The sequence below is a fragment of the Coregonus clupeaformis genome, unplaced genomic scaffold, assembly GCF_020615455.1.
Source record: "Coregonus clupeaformis isolate EN_2021a unplaced genomic scaffold, ASM2061545v1 scaf2613, whole genome shotgun sequence".
Lineage (NCBI taxonomy): Eukaryota > Metazoa > Chordata > Actinopteri > Salmoniformes > Salmonidae > Coregonus > Coregonus clupeaformis.
In genome coordinates, this window is record NW_025536067.1 from 370 (window position 1) to 22,903 (window position 22,534).

The window sequence follows — 22,534 nt, forward strand, 5'->3', positions numbered from 1 at the left end:
ACGGTGGTACACCAGCAGGTATTGAATATATACCCTCAATGTGTTGGACGGTGGTACACCAGCAGGTATTGAATATATTACCCTCAATGTGTTGGACGGTGGTACACCAGCAGGTATTGAATATATTACCCTCAATGTGTTGGACGGTGGTACACCAGCAGGTATTGAATATATTACCCTCAATGTGTTGGACAGTGGTACACCAGCAGGGTATTGAATATATTACCTCAATGTGTTGGACGGTGGTACACCTGGCAGGTATGAATATATTACCCTCAATGTGTTGGACGGTGGTACACCAGCAGGTATTGAATATATTACCCTCAATGTGTTGGACGGTGGTACACCAGCAGGTATTGAATATATTACCCTCAATGTGTTGGACGGTGGTACACCAGCAGGTATTGAATATATTACCCTCAATGTGTTGGACGGTGGTACACCAGCAGGTATTGAATATATTACCCTCAATGTGTTGGACGGTGGTACACCAGCAGGTATTGAATATATTACCCTCAATGTGTTGGACGGTGGTACACCAGCAGGTATTGAATATATTACCCTCAATGTGTTGGACGGTGGTACACCAGCAGGTATTGAATATATTACCCTCAATGTGTTGGACGGTGGTACACCAGCAGGTATTGAATATATTACCCTCAATGTGTTGGATGGTTGTCAGTCCTTTCTGACTGTTGTTATGTTTGTTTTCCAGTCTGTTGGACAAACAGTCAAAGTAGATGCCTCTCTTTCTGATAGTGAGCAGTCTAGGACAACATATCTACCTTGGCATAGTTTTAAAGCTGCTTTACAGTTCGTCTAACTACATCATATTTCAATCAAACTCATTTTGACAGTGGCCTGTGTCGCAGTGACGTCATGAACATTGTCCTTGATGTTACGAAGTGTAAATACAAAACCTGACCTCATCAGCCAGGTTTTCCTAATCAGCCAGGTTTTCCTCATCGCCAGGTTTCCCTCATCAGCCAGGTTTCCCCTAATCAGCCAGGTTTTCCTAATAGCATACTTGTTCTCTTTTAACACCAATAAATCCATCTGTTGAAAAAACTATATTTAGGATATGTCAATGTAGCAAAGCCAGAAAACGTAAAGTAACTTTCATAAACAGTGTTATGGTTCGTTGCTAGCTTGTTAGCTATAGTGATATCTTCCTCTGCTCCTAACCCTGTTCTACCAGTGGTCTGAGGCTGTTATCTTCCTCTGCTCCTAACCCTGTTCTACGAGTGGTCTGAGGCTGTTATCTTCCTCTGCTCCTAACCCTGTTCTACGAGTGGTCTGAGGCTGTTCTACCAGTGGTCTGAGGCTGTTATCTCCCTCTGCTCCTCCCTCTCTCTAACAGAGTTGATCACATACAGCCAGATAGAGAGCGGTCTGCTGAAGGCGGAGCTAAAGGACAAGGTGATTTACACGTTGCTCCGGAAACATCGCCACCAGACGAAGAAGTCCAACCTGCGCTCGCTAGCTGACATCGGCAAGACGGTCTCCAGTGCAAGTAGGCTCTTTACCAACCTGGATCACGCTCATACAGGCTGTTTACCAACCTGGATCACGGGTCTAACATAACAGATCCAATGTAACTATAGTGGATTAACATAACAGATCCAATGTAACTATAGTGGATTAACATAACAGATCCAATGTAACTATAGTGGATTAACATAACAGATCCAATGTAACTATAGTGGATTAACATAACAGATCCAATGTAACTATAGTGGATTAACATAACAGATCCAATGTAACTATAGTGCATTAACATAACAGATCCAATGTAACTATAGTGGATTAACATAACAGATCCAATGTAACTATAGTGGATTAACATAACAGATCCAATGTAACTATAGTGGATTAACATAACAGATCCAATGTAACTATAGTGGATTAACATAACAGATCCAATGTAACTAAGTATGTCCAAGCCTAAGCTCTGTTCTTTCCATATAACCATCTTTCCCTCTGCTTCACCAGTTAACCTTTCAGTCCCGTTCTAACTTCTTCTCTTCTAACCTCCCCTTATTCATCAGATTCTGTCTGTTTAACAAACCCTCTATTATTCCACTGCTTCTGTCTGTCTAACTAACACTTGCTCTTGCTTAATCCACTCTTTTTCTCCTTCCTTCCTTCCCTTCCTTCCCTTCCTTCCTTCCTTCCCTTCCTTCCTTCCTTCCTTCCTTCCTTCCTTCCTTCCTTCCTTCCTTCCTTCCTTCCTTCCTTCCTTCCTTCTTCCTTCCTTCCTTCCTTCCTTCCGTTCCTCCTTCTCCCTTTGCTTCTGTCTTCCTTGGGATTTGGGTTCTGCGCGCTTTGCCACTAAAGCCCGTAGTCCGCTTGAAAACTCAGTGCCTTGTCTAACAGTCCGTACCTCAATGGAGGAGCTGCAGACCCAGCGGAGCACCAGCATGGACTGGCTTAGTAAGTCATGCTACTGTATTGTGGACCTCCAGCACCACTGACTGGCCAAGTATGTTCTGATTCTAATTCTGTAGCTACTGTTGGCTCATTGAGCCAAACAACCAGCTGGCCCCTTCCCCCCACTGTATCCTATCACACATAGACTAGTGATTTTCTTTCATGAGGAATCTGCAGCAACAGAGTGTCCTCCATGATAGATCTTAGACGACTGGAAATTCAATTCTGACAGTTGTCATCCAAACTTAGTGAATTCACTCTACCCAGTCCACACTCAGTCTACTAAATCCACACAGATTAACACCAAGTCTGACTGTGGTTCACACCTTACCTTTTGAGAAGTTATTTCCCCAGTGACAACATAGAAAAGGTCATTTTCCGCTGGCTGCATCAAACTGACTGTCATTACCCCATTATCTATCAAGAGGAATGAGGTAACAAACTGTTGAATCACTACAGGGACATCAGATTTCACATTCACAGATGTATTGCCTTCAACAGTAATTTGAAGGGTAGGCTGGTACACTGTGTGTCCTGAGGTTCAGTCCAGTGTTTAACAGCAGAGTAGGTTGTTAACCTTCAAGGCTGTTGTTCTCTCAAGGCAGTCCAGCCACCACACATCGGAACCTGGCCTCAAGCAGCATGAACGACATCTCCGACAAACCAGACAAAGACCAGGTGAGTTTCTATTGGTTGACCTCTCTGTTCAATGTCTCAAAACAGTGTCAGTAACTGTGTTTTGTAGAAAATGTTAGCTGTTTCACTTTAGCTGTTTCATGTTAGCTATTTTAACTTGAATAGTTACCTAGTTGCCTAGGGAGAAACCAAAAAATTTTATTAGCTAGGTTTCCATCCAATTGGCAACAGATTTTCATGCAAATATTCTAAAATCGGCATAAAGAAAATATTTTCAACGCTACCGATGGTTATGTCACAACAACTGTTGTGTTAAATAGCAACTGTGCCCACCCTGGTCTTGGCAGGTGCGCTCTAGCCAGCAGTTGGCAGATACAGTGCTGGTAGTTTAGTCTACATGATGGGATTATGATGGATAAGAGCGAGAATATTTATATTTGTCAAGTATGGATCATCATGTCACCAGTATAAGACCCTCCATATTTATTGGAAAGGAGCATCAGGCTCGTACAGTGGTCTTCCACCACCATGTGAAGACCCTCCATATTTATTGGAAAGGAGCATCAGGCTCGTCACAGTGGTCTTCCACCACCATGTGAAGACCCTCCATATTTATTGGAAAGGAGCATCAGGCTCGTCACAGTGGTCTTCCACCACCATGTGAAGACCCTCCATATTTATTGGAAAGGAGCATCAGGCTCGTCACAGTGGTCTTCCACCACCATGCTGAAGACCCTCCATATTTATTGGAAAGGAGCATCAGGCTCGTCACAGTGGTCTGGTAGAAGACCAGTTCTTAAAGCCTTTAGCCGTATCCATAGTAGCATCAGGCTCGCCACAGTGGTCTGGTAGAAGACCAGTTCTTAAAGCCTTTAGCCGTATCCTTATAGCATCAGGCTCGTCACAGTGGTCTGGTAGAAGACCAGTTCTTAAAGCCTTTAGCCGTATCCTTATAGCATCAGGCTCGTCACAGTGGTCTGGTAGAAGACCAGTTCTTAAAGCCTTTAGCCGTATCCTTATAGCATCAGGCTCGTCACAGTGGTCTGGTAGAAGACCAGTTCTTAAAGCCTTTAGCCGTATCCTTATAGCATCAGGCTCGTCACAGTGGTCTGTTAGAGGAGACCAGTTCTTAAAGCCTTTAGCCGTATCCTTATAGCATCAGGCTCGTCACAGTGGTCTGGTAGAAGACCAGTTCTTAAAGCCTTTAGCCGTATCCTTATAGCATCAGGCTCGTCACAGTGGTCTTCCACCACCATGTGAAGACCCTCCATATTTATTGGAAAGGAGCATCAGGCTCGTCACAGTGGTCTTCCACCACCATGTGAAGACCCTCCATATTTATTGGAAAGGAGCATCAGGCTCGTCACAGTGGTCTTCCACCACCATGTGAAGACCCTCCATATTTATTGGAAAGGAGCATCAGGCTCGTCACAGTGGTCTGGTAGAAGACCAGTTCTTAAAGCCTTTAGCCGTATCCTTATAGCATCAGGCTCGTCACAGTGGTCTGGTAGAAGACCAGTTCTTAAAGCCTTTAGCCGTATCCTTATAGCATCAGGCTGCGTCACAGTGGTCTGGTAGAAGACCAGTTCTTAAAGCCTTTAGCCGTATCCTTATAGCATCAGGCTCGTCACAGTGGTCTGGTAGAAGACCAGTTCTTAAAGCCTTTAGCCGTATCCTTATAGCATCAGGCTCGTCACAGTGGTCTGGTAGAAGACCAGTTCTTAAAGCCTTTAGCCGTATCCTTATAGCATCAGGCTCGTCACAGTGGTCTTCCACCACCATGTGAAGACCCTCCATATTTATTGGAAAGGAGCATCAGGCTCGTCACAGTGGTCTTCCACCACCATGTGAAGACCCTCCATATTTATTGGAAAGGAGCATCAGGCTCGTCACAGTGGTCTTCCACCACCATGTGAAGACCCTCCATATTTATTGGAAAGGAGCATCAGGCTCGTCACAGTGGTCTGGTAGAAGACCAGTTCTTAAAGCCTTTAGCCGTATCCTTATAGCATCAGGCTCGTCACAGTGGTCTGGTAGAAGACCAGTTCTTAAAGCCTTGTAGCCGTATCCTTATAGCATCAGGCTCGTCACAGTGGTCTGGTAGAAGACCAGTTCTTAAAGCCTTTAGCCGTATCCTTATAGCATCAGGCTCGTCACAGTGGTCTGGTAGAAGACCAGTTCTTAAAGCCTTTAGCCGTATCCTTATAGCATCAGGCTCGTCACAGTGGTCTGGTAGAAGACCAGTTCTTAAAGCCTTTAGCCGTATCCTTATAGCATCAAGCTCGTCACAGTGGTCTTCCACCACCATGTGAAGACCCTCCATATTTATTGGAAAGGAGCATCAGGCTCGTCACAGTGGTCTGGTAGAAGACCAGTTCTTAAAGCCTTTAGCCGTATCCTTATAGCATCAGGCTCGTCACAGTGGTCTGGTAGAAGACCAGTTCTTAAAGCCTTTAGCCGTATCCTTATAGCATCAGGCTCGTCACAGTGGTCTGGTAGAAGACCAGTTCTTAAAGCCTTTAGCCGTATCCTTATAGCATCAGGCTCGTCACAGTGGTCTGGTAGAAGACCAGTTCTTAAAGCCTTTAGCCGTATCCTTATAGCATCAGGCTCGTCACAGTGGTCTGGTAGAAGACCAGTTCTTAAAGCCTTTAGCCGTATCCTTATAGCATCAGGCTCGTCACAGTGGTCTGGTAGAAGACCAGTTCTTAAAGCCTTTAGCCGTATCCTTATAGCATCAGGCTCGTCACAGTGGTCTGGTAGAAGACCAGTTCTTAAAGCCTTTAGCCGTATCCTTATAGCATCAGGCTCGTCACAGTGGTCTGGTAGAAGACCAGTTCTTAAAGCCTTTAGCCGTATCCTTATAGCATCAGGCTCGTCACAGTGGTCTGGTAGAAGACCAGTTCTTAAAGCCTTTAGCCGTATCCTTATAGCATCAGGCTCGTCACAGTGGTCTGGTAGAAGACCAGTTCTTAAAGCCTTTAGCCGTATCCTTATAGCATCAGGCTCGTCACAGTGGTCTGGTAGAAGACCAGTTCTTAAAGCCTTTAGCCGTATCCTTATAGCATCAGGCTGCGTCACAGTGGTCTGGTAGAAGACCAGTTCTTAAAGCCTTTAGCCGTATCCTTATAGCATCAGGCTCGTCACAGTGGTCTGGTAGAAGACCAGTTCTTAAAGCCTTTAGCCGTATCCTTATAGCATCAGGCTCGTCACAGTGGTCTGGTAGAAGACCAGTTCTTAAAGCCTTTAGCCGTATCCTTATAGCATCAGGCTCGTCACAGTGGTCTGGTAGAAGACCAGTTCTTAAAGCCTTTAGCCGTATCCTTATAGCATCAGGCTCGTCACAGTGGTCTGGTAGAAGACCAGTTCTTAAAGCCTTTAGCCGTATCCTTATAGCATCAGGCTCGTCACAGTGGTCTGGTAGAAGACCAGTTCTTAAAGCCTTTAGCCGTATCCTTATAGCATCAGGCTCGTCACAGTGGTCTTCCACCACCATGTGAAGACCCTCCATATTTATTGGAAAGGAGCATCAGGCTCGTCACAGTGGTCTGGTAGAAGACCAGTTCTTAAAGCCTTTAGCCGTATCCTTATAGCATCAGGCTCGTCACAGTGGTCTGGTAGAAGACCAGTTCTTAAAGCCTTTAGCCGTATCCTTATAGCATCAGGCTCGTCACAGTGGTCTGGTAGAAGACCAGTTCTTAAAGCCTTTAGCCGTATCCTTATAGCATCAGGCTCGTCACAGTGGTCTGGTAGAAGACCAGTTCTTAAAGCCTTTAGCCGTATCCTTATAGCATCAGGCTCGTCACAGTGGTCTGGTAGAAGACCAGTTCTTAAAGCCTTTAGCCGTATCCTTATAGCATCAGGCTCGTCACAGTGGTCTGGTAGAAGACCAGTTCTTAAAGCCTTTAGCCGTATCCTTATAGCATCAGGCTCGTCACAGTGGTCTGGTAGAAGACCAGTTCTTAAAGCCTTTAGCCGTATCCTTATAGCATCAGGCTCGTCACAGTGGTCTGGTAGAAGACCAGTTCTTAAAGCCTTTAGCCGTATCCTTATAGCATCAGGCTCGTCACAGTGGTCTGGTAGAAGACCAGTTCTTAAAGCCTTTAGCCGTATCCTTATAGCATCAGGCTCGTCACAGTGGTCTGGTAGAAGACCAGTTCTTAAAGCCTTTAGCCGTATCCTTATAGCATCAGGCTCGTCACAGTGGTCTGGTAGAAGACCAGTTCTTAAAGCCTTTAGCCGTATCCTTATAGCATCAGGCTCGTCACAGTGGTCTGGTAGAAGACCAGTTCTTAAAGCCTTTAGCCGTATCCTTATAGCATCAGGCTCGTCACAGTGGTCTGGTAGAAGACCAGTTCTTAAAGCCTTTAGCCGTATCCTTATAGCATCAGGCTCGTCACAGTGGTCTGGTAGAAGACCAGTTCTTAAAGCCTTTAGCCGTATCCTTATAGCATCAAGCTCGTCACAGTGGTCTTCCACCACCATGTGAAGTTCATAATAACTGATTTCATCTGTAGCCTAATAGACTAAACTACGACTAACTTTCCCGAGTCGCAGTGGGAAAACGACACAACATATCATCATGTGAATCAGAGTTTACTCCATTTCTGAAATTGTAACGACCTTTCCTGTTTCCTGTTTCCTGTTTCCTGTTGCCCGGTTGGATAGAAACCTGGTTATTGATATGAAATAGATCAAATCGAATCAAATCAAATGTTATTTGTCACATGCACCAGTTGGTCAGTGCATGCTCAGACGTAGGTCGGGGGTGCCTTGTAAGGATCCGACGGCGAGCGAGTAATCTGCCTCTACCATCAGTCCTATTAGCCAACGTGACAATCATTGGAAAACAAAATAGACGACCTCCAATCCCAGATATCCTACCAACGGGACATTAAACACTGTAATATCTTATGTTTCGTAGCTGAACGGCGACATGGATAACATACAGCTGGCGGGATATACGCTACATCAGCAGTATAGAACGGCTGACTCCCGTACGACAAGGGGTGGCGGTCTGTGTACATTTGTAAACAACAGCTGGTGCACGAAATCTAATATTATGGAAGTCTCAAGGTTTTGCTCGAGGTAGGCTGTAGACCACACTATTTACCAAGAGAGTTTTCATCTATATTTTTCATAGCTGTCTATTTACCACCACAAACCAATGCTGGCACTAATATTGCACTCAATGAGCTGTATAAGGCCATAAGCAAACAGGAAAATGATCATCCAGAGGCAGCGCTCCTAGTGGCCGGGGACTTTAATGCAGGGAAACTTAAATCCGTTCTACCTAATTTCTACCAGCATGTTAAATGTGCAACCAGAGGAAAAAAAACTCTAGACCACCTTTACTCCACACACAGAGACGCGTACAAAGCTCTCCCTCGCCCTCCATTTCGCAAATCTGACCATAACTCTATCCTCCTGATTCCTGCTTATAAGTAAAAACTAATGCAGGAAGCACCAGTGACTCGGTTAATAAATAAGTGGTCAGATGACGGAGATGCTAAGCTACAGGACTGTTTTGCTAGCACAGACTGGGATATGTTCCGGGATTCTTCAGATAGCATTGAGGAGTACACCACATCAGTCACATCAGCTTCATCAATAAGTGCATCGATGATGTTGTCCCCACAGTGACTGTACGTACATACCCCAACCAGAAGCCATGGATTACAGGCAACATCCGCACTGAGCTAAATGGTAGAGATGCCTCTTTCAAGGAGCAGGACTCTAACCCGGACGCTTACAAGAAATCCTGCTATGCCCTCCGACAAACCATTAAACATGCAAAGAGTCAATACAGGACTAAGATTGTATCGTACTACACCGGCTCTGATGCTCGTCGGATGTGGCAGGGCTTGCAAATTATTACAGACTACAAAGGGAAGCACAGCTGCAAGCTGCCCAGTGATACGAGCCTACCAGACGAGCTAAATAATTTATATGCTCGCTTCCAGGCAAGCAACACTGAAGCATGCATGAGAGCATCAGCTGATCTGGATGACTATGTGATCACGCTCTCCTTAGCCGATGTAAGACTTTTAAGCAGGTCAACATTAACAAGGCCACAGGGCCAGACGGATTACCAGGACGTGTACTCCGAGCATGCGCTGACCAACTGGCAATGACTTCACTGACATTTTCAACCTGTCCCTGACTAAGTCTGTAATATCAACATGTTTCAAGCATACCACCATAGTCCCTGTGCCCAAGAACACTAAGGTAACCTGCCTAAATGACTACCGACCCGTAGCACTGTCTGTAGCCATGAAGTGCTTTGAAAGGCTGGTCATGGCTCACATCAACACCATTATCCCAGAAACCCTAGACCCACTCCAATTTGCATATCCTCCCAACAGATCCACAGATGATGCAGTCTCTATTGCACTCCACACTGCCCTTTCCCACCTGGACAAGAGGAACACCTACGTGAGAATGCTATTCATTGACTACAGCTCAGCGTTCAACACCATAGTGCCCTCAAAGCTCATCACTAAGCTAAGGACCATGGGACTAATCACCTCCCTCTGCAACTGGATCCTGGACTTCCTGACGGGCTGCCCCCAAGTGGTAAGGGTAGGTAACAACACATCTGCCACACTGATCCTCAACACGGGGGCCCCTCAGGGGTGCGTGCTCAGTCCCCTCCTGTACTCCCTGTTCACCCATGACTGCATGGCCAGGCACAACTCCAACACCATCATTAAGTTTGCCGACAACACAACAGGGGTATTCCTGATCACAGACAATGATGAGACAGCCTATAGGGAGGAGGTCAGAGACCTGGTCGTGTGGTGCCAGGATAACAACCTCTCCCTCAACGTGATCAAGACAAAGGAGATGATTGTGGACTACAGGAAAAAAAAGAGGACTGAGCACGCCCCCATTCTCATCGACAGGGCTGTAGTGGAGCAGGTTGAGAGCTTCAAGTTCCTTGGTGTCCACAACACCAACAAACTATCATGGTCCAAAAACACCAAGACAGTCGTGAAGAGGGCACGGCAAAGCCTATTCCCCTTCAGGAGACTGAAAATATTTGGAATGGGTCCTCAGATCCTCAAAAAGTTATACAGCTGCACCATCGAGAGCATCCTGACTGGTTGCATCACTGCCTGGTATGGCAACTGCTCGGCCTCCGACCGCAAGGCACTACAGAGGGTAGTGCGTACGGCCCAGTACATCACTGGGGCCAAGCTTCCTGCCATCCAGGATCTCTATACCATGCGGTGTCAGAGGAAGGCCCTCAAAATTGTCAAAGACTCCAGCCACCCTAGTCATAGACTGTTCTCTCTGCTACCGCACGGCAAGCGGTACCGGAGCGCCAAGTCTAGGTCCAAAAGGCTTCTTAACAGCTTCTACCCCCAAGCCATAAGACTCATGAACAGCTAATTATGGCTACCCAGACTATTTGCATTGTCTCCCCACCCCACCCCCTTTTTTATGCTGCTACTACTCTCTGTTTATTATCTGTGCATAGTCACTTTAACTCTACCCACATGTACATATTACCTCAATTACCTCGACTAACCTGTGCCCCCGCACATTGACTCTGTAACGGTACCCTCTGTATATAGCCTCACTACTGTTATTTTATTTTACTGCTGCTCTTTAATGATTTTTACTTATCTATTTTTTACTTAACACTTATTTTTATTAAAACTGCATTGTTGGTTAAGGGCTTGTAAGTAACCTCTTGTATTCGGCTCATGTGGCAAATAAAATTTGATTTGAATCATTCAGTCTGGTTCAGTCCTAGTCAGTTCAGTTGAATCATTCATTCTGGCTCAGTCCAAGTCAGTTGAATCATTCATCTAGTTCAGTCCAACTGAGTTATAATAATAATAATAATACGCCATTTAGCAGACGCTTTTATCCAAAGCGACTTACAGTCATGCGTGCATACATTTTTGTGTATGGGTGGTCTCGGGATCGAACCCACTACCTTGGCGTTACAAGCGCTGTGCTCTACCAGCTGAGCTACAGAGGACCACAGAGTTCAGTTGAGTAATTCCCCCTGACATCAAGGCCAGCTCCTCTGATATTCCACTGGCTTTCTTTCCATCTGAGATCATTAAGGAGAAACTGATAAGGACGTCTCATGTCATTTATCTGGAAGATGGATGTGATAAGGACAGTCTTTCTCACGCCTCCTCTCTGGACTTTAGGTACTTGTAAATGGCTTCTCAGTAGGTCAATGACATTGCAAATGAGTGAAGTGTGGAGTAGGAGGGGACTTTAATCTTCATGTCTCAACCAGAATGTTCAGGCTGTAATATACGTGTGGAGGTTCTGTCAGTGTAGAGTGTTCTATGTTCTGTCAGTGTAGAGTGTTCTATGTTCTGTCAGTGTAGAGTGTTCTATGTTCTGTCAGTGTAGAGTGTTCTATGTTCTGTCAGTGTAGAGTGTTCTATGTTCTGTCAGTGTAGAGTGTTCTATGTTCTGTCAGTGTAGAGTGTGCTATGTTCTGTCAGTGTAATGTGATATATGTTCTGTCAGTGTAGTGTGTTCTATGTTCTGTCAGTGTATTGTGATATATGTTCTGTCAGTGTAGTGTGTTCTATGTTCTGTCAGTGTAGTGTGTTCTATGTTCTGTCAGTGTAATGTGATCTATGTTCTGTCAGTGTAGTGTGTTCTATGTTCTGTCAGTGTAGTGTGTTCTATGTTCTGTCAGTGTAGTGTGTTCTATGTTCTGTCACTGTAGTGTCTTCTATGTTCTGTCACTGTGGTGTGTTCTATGTTCTGTCAGATTAGTGTGTTCTATGTTCTGTCAGTGTATAGGTTCTATGTTCTGTCATTGTAGTGTGTTCTATGTTCTGTCAGTGTAGTGTTTTCTATGTTCTGTCATTGTAGTGTGTTCTATGCTCTGTTAGTGTATTGTGTTTTATGTTATGTCTGTGTAGTGTGTTCTATGTTCTGTCAGTATATTGTGTTCTATGTTCTGTAAGTGTAGTTAATTTAATGTTCTGTAAGTGTAGTGTGTTCTATGTTCTGTCAGTGTAGTGTGTTCTATGTTCTGTCAGTGTAATGTGATATATGTTCTGTCAGTGTAGAGTGTTCTATGTTCTGTCAGTGTATTGTGATATATGTTCTGTCAGTGTAGTGTGTTCTATGTTCTGTCAGTGTAGTGTGTTCTATGTTCTGTCAGTGTAATGTGATCTATGTTCTGTCAGTGTAGTGTGTTCTATGTTCTGTCAGTGTAGTGTGTTCTATGTTCTGTCAGTATATTGTGTTCTATGTTCTGTAAGTGTAGTTAATTTAATGTTCTGTAAGTGTAGTGTGTTCTATGTTCTGTCAGTGTAGTGTGTTCTATGTTCTGTCAGTGTAGAGATTCTATGTTCTGTCAGTTTAGTGTGTTCTATGTTCTGTCAGTGTATTGTGTTTTATGTTATGTCTGTGTAGTGTGTTCTAGGTTCTGTCAGTATAGAGGATTGATGTTCTGTCAGTGTAGATTGTTTTATGTTCTGTCAGTGAAGAGGTTCTATGTTCTGTCAGTGTAGTGTGTTCTGTGTTTCGTCAGTGTAGTGTGATCTATGTTCTGTCAGTGTATCGTGTTCTATGTTCTGTCAGTGTTGAGGTTCTATGTTCTGTCAGTGTATTGTGTTATATGTTCTGTCAGTGTAGCGTGTTCTATGTTCTGTCAGTATAGATGTCCGATATTCTGTCAGTGTAGTGTGTTCTATGTTCTGTCAGTGTGGTGTGTTATGTTCTGTCAGTGTAGTTCGTTTTATATTCTGTCAGTGTAGTGTGTTCTATGTTCTGTCAGTGTAGTGTGTTATACAGTGGGGGAAAAACTTTCATCATAGGTACACGTCAACTATGACAGACAAATTGAGAAAGAAAAATCCAGAAAAACACATTGTAGGATTTTTAATTAATTTATTTGCAAATTATGGTGGAAAATAAGTATTTGGTCACCTACAAACAAGCAAGATTTCTGTCTCTCACAGACCTGTAACCTCTTCTTTAAGAGGCTCCTCTGTCCTCCACTCATTACCTGTATTAATGGCACCTGTTTGAACTTGTTATCAGTATAAAAGACAGCTGTCCACAACCTCAAACAGTCACACTCCAAACTCCACTATGGCCAAGACCAAAGAGCTGTCAAAGGACACCAGAAACAAAATTGTAGACCTGCACCAGGCTGGGAAGAATGCATCTGCAATAGGTAAGCAGCTTGGTTTGAAGAAATCAACTGTGGGAGCAATTATTAGGAAATGGAAGACATGCAAGACCACTGATAATCTCCCTCGATCTGGGGCTCCACGCAAGATCTCACCCCGTGGAGTCAAAATGATCACAAGAACGGTGAGCAAAAATCCCAGAACCACACGGGGGACCTAGTGAATGACCTGCAGAGAGCTGGGACCAAAGTAACAAAGCCTACCATCAGTAACACACTACGCCACCAGGGACTCAAATTCTGCAGTGCCAGACGTGTCCCCCTGCTTAAGCCAGTACATGTCCAGGCCCGTCTGAAGTTTGCTAGAGTGCATTTGGATGATCCAGAAGAGGATTGGGAGAATGTCATATGGTCAGATGAAACCAAAATATAACTTTTTGGTAAAAACTAAACTCGTCGTGTTTGGAGGACAAAGAATGCTGAGTTGCATCCAAAGAACACCATACCTACTGTGAAGCATGGGGGTGGAAACATCATGCTTTGGGGCTGTTTTTCTGCAAAGGGACCAGGACGACTGATCCGTGTAAAGGAAAGAATGAATGGGGCCATGTATCGTGAGATTTTGAGTGAAAACCTCCTTCCATCAGCAAGGGCATTGAAGATGAAACGTGGCTGGGTCTTTCAGCATGACAATGATCCCAAACACACCACCCGGGCAACGAAGGAGTGGCTTCGTAAAGAAGCATTTTAAGGTCCTGGAGTGGCCTAGCCAGTCTCCAGATCTCAACCCCATAGAAAATCTTTGGAGGGGAGTTGAAAGTCTGTGTTGCCCAGCAACAGCCCCAAAACATCACTGCTCTAGAGGAGATCTGCATGGAGGAATGGGCCAAAATACCAGCAACAGTGTGTGAAAACCTTGTGAAGACTTACAGAAAACGTTTGACCTGTGTCATTGCCAACAAAGGGTATATAACAAAGTATTGAGAAACTTTTGTTATTGACCAAATACTTATTTTCCACCATAATTTGCAAATAAATTCATTAAAAATCCTACAATGTGATTTTCTGGATTTTTTTTTCTCATTTTGTCTATCATAGTTGACGTGTACCTATAATGAAAATTACAGGCCTCTCTCATCTTTTTAAGTGGGAGAACTTGCACAATTGGTGGCTGACTAAATACTTTTTTTCCCCACTGTATGGTCTGTCAGTGTAGTGTGTTTTATGTTCTGTCAGTGCGGTGTGTTATGTTCTGTCAGTGTAGTTTGTTTTATGTTCTCTCAGTGTTGTGTTCTACGTTCTTTCAGTGTAGTGTGTTCTATGTTCTGTCAGTGTAGTGTGTTCTATATTCTGTCAGTGTAGTGTGTTCTATGTTCTGTCAGTGCAGTGTGTTCTATATTATGTCAGTGTAGTGTGTTCTATGTTATGTCAGTGTAGATATTCTATGTTCTGTCAGTGTAGTGTGTTCTATGTTCTGTCAGTGTAGTGTATTCTATGTTCTGTCAGTTTAGATGTTCTATGTTCTGTCAGTGTTGTGTGTTCTATGTTCTGTCAGTGTAGTGTGTTCTATGTTTTACTTAACACCTATTTTCTTTAAACTGCATTGTTGGTTAAGGGCTTGTAAGTAAGCATTTCACTGTAAGGTCTACACCTCTTGTATTCGGCTCATGTGGCAAATAAAATTTTATTTGAATCATTCAGTCTGGTTCAGTCCTAGTCAGTTGAATCATTCATCTAGTTCAGTCCAACTGAGTTCAGTTGAGTAATTCCCCCTGACATCAAGGCCAGCTCCTCTGATATTCCACTGGCTTTCTTTCCATCTGAGATCATTAAGGAGAAACTGATAAGGACGTCTCATGTCATTTATCTGGAAGATGGATGTGATAAGGACAGTCTTTCTCACGCCTCCTCTCTGGACTTTAGGTACTTGTAAATGGCTTCTCAGTAGGTCAATGACATTGCAAATGAGTGAAGTGTGGAGTAGGAGGGGACTTTAATCTTCATGTCTCAACCAGAATGTTCAGGCTGTAATATACGTGTGGAGGTTCTGTCAGTGTAGAGTGTTCTATGTTCTGTCAGTGTAGAGTGTTCTATGTTCTGTCAGTGTGAGAGTGTTCTATGTTCTGTCAGTGTAGAGTGTTCTATGTTCTGTCAGTGTAGAGTGTTCTATGTTCTGTCAGTGTAGAGTGTTCTATGTTCTGTCAGTGTAGAGTGTTCTATGTTCTGTCAGTGTAGAGTGTTCTATGTTCTGTCAGTGTAGAGTGTTCTATGTTCTGTCAGTGTAGTGTGTTCTATGTTCTGTCAGTGTAATGTGATCTATGTTCTGTCAGTGTAGTGTGTTCTATGTTCTGTCAGTGTAGTGTGTTCTATGTTCTGTCAGTATATTGTGTTCTATGTTCTGTAAGTGTAGTTAATTTAATGTTCTGTAAGTGTAGTGTGTTCTATGTTCTGTCAGTGTAGTGTGTTCTATGTTCTGTCAGTGTAATGTGATATATGTTATGTCAGTGTAGTGTGTTCTATGTTCTGTCAGTGTAATGTGATCTATGTTCTGTCAGTGTAGAGTGTTCTATGTTCTGTCAGTGTAATGTGATCTATGTTCTGTCAGTGTAGTGTGTTCTATGTTCTGTCAGTGTAGAGTGTTCTATGTTCTGTCAGTGTAATGTGTTCTATGTTCTGTCAGTGTAATGTGATCTATGTTCTGTCAGTGTAGTGTGTTCTATGTTCTGTCAGTGTAGTGTGTTCTATGTTCTGTCAGTGTAATGTGTTCTATATTCTGTCAGTGTAGTGTGCTCTATGTTCTGTCAGTGTAATGTGATATATGTTCTGTCAGTGTAGTGTGTTCTATGTTCTGTCAGTGTAGTGTGCTCTATGTTCTGTCAGTGTAATGTGATATATGTTCTGTCAGTGTAGTGTGTTCTATGTTCTGTCAGTGTAATGTGATCTATGTTCTGTCAGTGTAGTGTGTTCTATGTTCTGTCAGTGTAATGTGATCTATGTTCTGTCAATGTAGTGTGTTCTATGTTCTGTCAGTGTAATGTGATCTATGTTCTGTCAGTGTAGTGTGTTCTATGTTCTGTCAGTGTAGAGTGTTCTATGTTCTGTCAGTGTAGTGTGTTCTATGTTCTGTCAGTATATTGTGTTCTATGTTCTGTAAGTGTAGTTCATTTAATGTTCTGTAAGTGTAGTGTGTTCTATGTTCTGTCAGTGTAGTATGTTCTATGTTCTGTCAGTGTAATGTGATATATGTTCTGTCAGTGTAGTGTGTTCTATGTTCTGTCAGTGTAATGTGATCTATGTTCTGTCAGTGTAGAGTGTTCTATGTTCTGTCAGTGTAATGTGATCTATGTTCTGTCAGTGTAGTGTGTTCTCTGTTCTGTCAGTGTAGAGTGTTCTATGTTCTGTCAGTGTAATGTGTTATATGTTCTGTCAGTTTAATGTGATCTATGTTCTGTAAGTGTAGTGTGTTCTATGTTCTGTCAGTGTAGTGTGTTCTATGTTCTGTCAGTGTAATGTGTTCTATATTCTGTCAGTGTAGTGTGCTCTATGTTCTGTCAGTGTAATGTGATCTATGTTCTGTCAGTGTAGTGTGTTCTATGTTCTGTCAGTGTAATGTGATCTATGTTCTGTCAGTGTAGTGTGTTCTATGTTCTGTCAGTGTAGTGTGCTCTATGTTCTGTCAGTGTAGTGTGTTCTATGTTCTGTCAGTGTAATTTGATCTATGTTCTGTCAGTGTAGTGTGTTCTCTGTTCTGTCAGTGTAGAGTGTTCTATGTTCTGTCAGTGTAATGTGTTATATGTTCTGTCAGTTTAATGTGATCTATGTTCTGTAAGTGTAGTGTGTTCTATGTTCTGTCAGTGTAGTGTGTTCTATGTTCTGTCAGTGTAATGTGTTCTATATTCTGTCAGTGTAGTGTGCTCTATGTTCTGTCAGTGTAATGTGATCTATGTTCTGTCAGTGTAGTGTGTTCTATGTTCTGTCAGTGTAATGTGATCTATGTTCTGTCAGTATAGTGTGCTCTATGTTCTGTCAGTGTAGTGTGCTCTATGTTCTGTCAGTGTAGTGTGTTCTATGTTCTGTCAGTGTAATGTGTTCTATATTCTGTCAGTGTAGTGTGCTCTATGTTCTGTCGTTGTAATGTGTTCTATGTTCTGTCAGTGTAGTGTGTTCTATGTTCTGGCAGTCTAACGTGTTCTATATTCTGTCAGTGTAGAGGTTCTATGTTCTGTCAGTGTAGAGTGTTCTATGTTCTGTCAGTGTAGAGTGTTCTATGTTCTGTCAGTGTAGAGTGTTCTATGTTCTGTCAGTGTAGAGTGTTCTATGTTCTGTCAGTGTAGAGTGTTCTATGTTCTGTCAGTGTAGAGTGTTCTATGTTCTGTCAGTGTAGTGTGTTCTATGTTCTGTCAGTGTAATGTGATCTATGTTCTGTCAGTGTAGTGTGTTCTATGTTCTGTCAGTGTAGTGTGTTCTATGTTCTGTCAGTATATTGTGTTCTATGTTCTGTAAGTGTAGTTAATTTAATGTTCTGTAAGTGTAGTGTGTTCTATGTTCTGTCAGTGTAGTGTGTTCTATGTTCTGTCAGTGTAATGTGATCTATGTTCTGTCAGTGTAGAGTGTTCTATGTTCTGTCAGTGTAATGTGATCTATGTTCTGTCAGTGTAGTGTGTTCTATGTTCTGTCAGTGTAGAGTGTTCTATGGTCTGTCAGTGTAATGTGTTCTATGTTCTGTCAGTGTAATGTGATCTATGTTCTGTCAGTGTAGTGTGTTCTATGTTCTGTCAGTGTAGTGTGTTCTATGTTCTGTCAGTGTAATGTGTTCTATATTCTGTCAGTGTAGTGTGTTCTATATTCTGTCAGTGTAATGTGATATATGTTCTGTCAGTGTAGTGTGTTCTATGTTCTGTCAGTGTAGTGTGCTCTATGTTCTGTCAGTGTAATGTGATATATGTTCTGTCAGTGTAGTGTGTTCTATGTTCTGTCAGTGTAATGTGATCTATGTTCTGTCAGTGTAGTGTGTTCTATGTTCTGTCAGTGTAATGTGATCAATGTTCTGTCAATGTAGTGTGTTCTATGTTCTGTCAGTGTAATGTGATCTATGTTCTGTCAGTGTAGTGTGTTCTATGTTCTGTCAGTGTAGAGTGTTCTATGTTCTGTCAGTGTAGTGTGTTCTATGTTCTGTCAGTATATTGTGTTCTATGTTCTGTAAGTGTAGTTCATTTAATGTTCTGTAAGTGTAGTGTGTTCTATGTTCTGTCAGTGTAGTATGTTCTATGTTCTGTCAGTGTAATGTGATATATGTTCTGTCAGTGTAGTGTGTTCTATGTTCTGTCAGTGTAATGTGATCTATGTTCTGTCAGTGTAGAGTGTTCTATGTTCTGTCAGTGTAATGTGATCTATGTTCTGTCAGTGTAGTGTGTTCTCTGTTCTGTCAGTGTAGAGTGTTCTATGTTCTGTCAGTGTAATGTGTTATATGTTCTGTCAGTTTAATGTGATCTATGTTCTGTCAGTTTAATGTGATCTATGTTCTGTAAGTGTAGTGTGTTCTATGTTCTGTCAGTGTAGTGTGTTCTATGTTCTGTCAGTGTAATGTGTTCTATATTCTGTCAGTGTAGTGTGCTCTATGTTCTGTCAGTGTAATGTGATCTATGTTCTGTCAGTGTAGTGTGTTCTATGTTCTGTCAGTGTAATGTGATCTATGTTCTGTCAGTGTAGTGTGTTCTATGTTCTGTCAGTGTAGTGTGCTCTATGTTCTGTCAGTGTAGTGTGTTCTATGTTCTGTCAGTGTAATGTGATCTATGTTCTGTCAGTGTAGTGTGTTCTCTGTTCTGTCAGTGTAGAGTGTTCTATGTTCTGTCAGTGTAATGTGTTATATGTTCTGTCAGTTTAATGTGATCTATGTTCTGTAAGTGTAGTGTGTTCTATGTTCTGTCAGTGTAGTGTGTTCTATGTTCTGTCAGTGTAATGTGTTCTATATTCTGTCAGTGTAGTGTGCTCTATGTTCTGTCAGTGTAATGTGATCTATGTTCTGTCAGTGTAGTGTGTTCTATGTTCTGTCAGTGTAATGTGATCTATGTTCTGTCAGTGTAGTGTGCTCTATGTTCTGTCAGTGTAGTGTGTTCTATGTTCTGTCAGTGTAATGTGTTCTATATTCTGTCAGTGTAGTGTGCTCTATGTTCTGTCGTTGTAATGTGTTCTATGTTCTGTCAGTGTAGTGTGTTCTATGTTCTGGCAGTCTAACGTGTTCTATATTCTGTCAGTGTAGAGGTTCTATGTTTTGTCAGTGTAGTGTGTTCTATATTCTGTCCGTGTAGTGTGTTCTATGTTACGTCAGTGTGGTGTGTTCTGTGTTCTGTCAGTATAATGTGTTCTATGTTCTGTCAGTTTAGCGTGTTCTATGTTCTGTCAGTTTAGTGTGATCTATGTTATTTCAGTGTAGAGGATATGTGTTATTTCAGTGTAGTGTGTTCTATGTTGTGTCAGTTTAGGTCGTTTTATGTTCTGTCAGTGTAGTGTGTTCTATGTTCTGTCATTGTAGTGTGTTCTATGCTCTTTCAGTGTAGAGGTTCTGTGTTCTTTCAGTGTAGAGGTTCTATGTTCTGTCAGTGTAGAGGTTCTATTTTCTGTCAGCGTAGTGTGGTCTATGTTCTGGCAGTCTAATATGTTCTATGCTCTGTCAGTGTAGAGGTTCTGTGTTCTTTCAGTGTAGAGGTTCTATGTTCTGTCAGTGTAGAGGTTCTATGTTCTGTCAGCGTAGTGTGGTCTTTGTTCTGGCAGTCTAATATGTTCTATATTCTGTCAGTGTAGTTTGTTCTATGTTCCGTCAGTGTGGTCTGTTCTGTGTTATGTCAGTATAGTGTGTTCTATGTTCCGTCAGTGTAGACATTATATGTTCTGTCAGTGTAGTGTGTTCTATGTTCTGTCAGTGTAGACATTCTATGTTCTGTCAGTGTTGTGTGTTCTATGTTCTGTCAGTGTAGACATTCTATGTTCTGTCAGTGTAGATGTTCTATGTTTTGTCAGTGTAGTATGTTCAATGTTCAGCCAGAGTAGTATCTTCTTTGTTCTGTCAGTGTAGTGTGTTCTATGTTTTGTCAGTGTGGATTGTTTTATGTTCTGTCAGTGAAGAGGTTCTATGTTCTGCCAGTGTAGTTTTTCTATGTTCTGTCAGTGTAGAGTGATCAATGTTCTGTCAGTGTAGTTTGTTCTATGTTCTGTCATTGTAGAGGTTCTATGTTCTGTCAGTGTAGTTTGTTCTATGTTCTGTCAGTATAGAGGATTGATGTTCTTTCAGTGTAGTGTGTTCTATGTTGTGCCAGTTTAGGTCGTTTCTATGTTCTGTCAGTGTAGTGTGTTCTATGTTCTGTCAGTATAGAGGTTTGATGTTCTTTCAGTGTAGTGTGTTCTATGTTCTGTCAGTGTAGTGTGTTCTATGTTCTGTCAGTATAGAGGTTTGATGTTCTTTCAGTGTAGTGTGTTCTATGTTCTGTCAGTGTAGTGTGTTCTATTTTCTGTCAGTGTAGTGTTCTTCTATGTTCTGTCAGTGTAGAGGTTCTATGTTCAGTCAGTGTAGTGTGTTCTATGTTCTGTCAGTGTAGAGGTTCTATGTTCTGTCAGTGTAGTGTGTTCGATGTTTTGTCAGTGTAGAGGTTCTATGTTCTGTCAGTGTAGTGTGTTCTATGTTCTGTCAGTGTAGAGGTTCTATGTTCTGTCAGTGTAGTGTGTTCTATGTTCCTTCAGTGTAGTGTGTTCTATATTCTGTCAGTGTAGAGGTTCTATGTTGTCAGTGTGTAGTGATTTCTATGTTCTGTCACTGTAGAGGTTGTATGTTATGTCAGTGTGTAGTGATTTCTATGTTCTGTCACTGTAGAGGTTGTATGTTATGTCAGTGTAGCTTGTTCTATGTTCTGTCAGTGTAATGTGTTCTATGTTCTGTCAGTGTAGAGGTTCTATGTTCTGTCAGTGTAGTGTGTTCGATGTTTTGTCAATGAGTGTGGTCTATGTTCTGTCAGTGTAGTGTGTTCTATGTTCTGTCACTGTAGTGTGTTCTATGTTTTGTCGGTATAGTGTGATCTATGTTCTGTCAGTGTAGAGGTTCTATGCTCAGTCAGTGTAGTGTGTTCTATATTCTGTCAGTGTAGAGGTTCTATGTTGTCAGTGTGTAGTGATTTCTATGTTCTGTCACTGTAGAGGTTGTATGTTATGTCAGTGTGTAGTGATTTCTATGTTCTGTCAGTGTAGAGGTTGTATGTTATGTCAGTGTAGCTTGTTCTATGTTCAGTCAGTTTAACGTGTTTTATGTTCTATCAGTTTAGTGTGTTCTATGTTCCTTCAGTGTAGTGTGTTCTATGTTCTGTCAGTGTAGAGCGTTCAATGTTTTGTCAGTGTAGTGTGTTCTATGTTCTGTCATTGTAGTGTTTTCTATGTTCTGTAAGTGTAGTGTGTTCTATGTTCTATCAGTGTAGTGTGTTCTATGTTCCTTCAGTGTAGTGTGTTCTATGTTCTGTCAGTGTAGAGCGTTCAATGTTTTGTCAGTGTAGTGTGTTCTATGTTCTGTCATTGTAGTGTTTTCTATGTTCTGTAAGTGTAGTGTGTTCTATGTTCTGTCATTGTATAGGTTCTATGTTCTGTCAGTGTAGTGTGTTCTATGTTCTGTCAGTGTTGTGTGTTCTATGTTCTGTCAGCTTAGTGTGTTCTATGTTCTGTCAGTGTAGTGTGTTCTATGTTCTGTCACTGTAGTGTCTTCTATGTTCTGTCACTGTGGTGTGTTCTATGTTCTGTCAGATTAGTGTGTTCTATGTTCTGTCAGTGTATAGGTTCTATGTTCTGTCATTGTAGTGTGTTCTATGTTCTGTCAGTGTAGTGTTTTCTATGTTCTGTCATTGTAGTGTGTTCTATGCTCTGTTAGTGTAGTGTGTTCTATGTTCTGTCAGTGTAGAGGTTCTATGTTCTGTCATTGTAGTGTGTTCTATGTTCTGTCAGTGTAGTGTTTTCTATGTTCTGTCAGTGTAGTGTGTTCTATGTTCTGTCGATGTAGAGGTTCTATGTTCTGTCAGTGTAGAGGTTCTATGTTTTGTCAGTGTAGTGTGTTCTATGTTCTGTCAGTGTAGAGGTTCTATGTTCTGTCAGTGTAGTGTGATCTATGTTCTGTCAGTGTAGAGGTTATATGTTCTGTCAGTGTAGATGTTCTATGTTCTGTCAGTGTAGTGTGTTCTATTTTCTGTCAGTGTAGAGGTTCTCTGTTCTGTCAGTGTAGAGGTTCTATGTTCTGTCAGTGTAGAGGTTATCTGTTCTGTCAGTGTAGAGGTTCTATGTTCTGTCAGTGTAGAGGTTATCTGTTCTGTCAGT

At 42.2% G+C, this 22,534-nt stretch overlaps 1 pseudogene; it reads left to right on the top strand.

Moving 5' to 3' along the window:
• The first annotated feature begins 1,347 nt into the window (after positions 1-1,347).
• LOC123488950 overlaps positions 1,348-22,534 on the top strand; it is a 56,860-nt pseudogene continuing 35,673 nt past the window's right edge.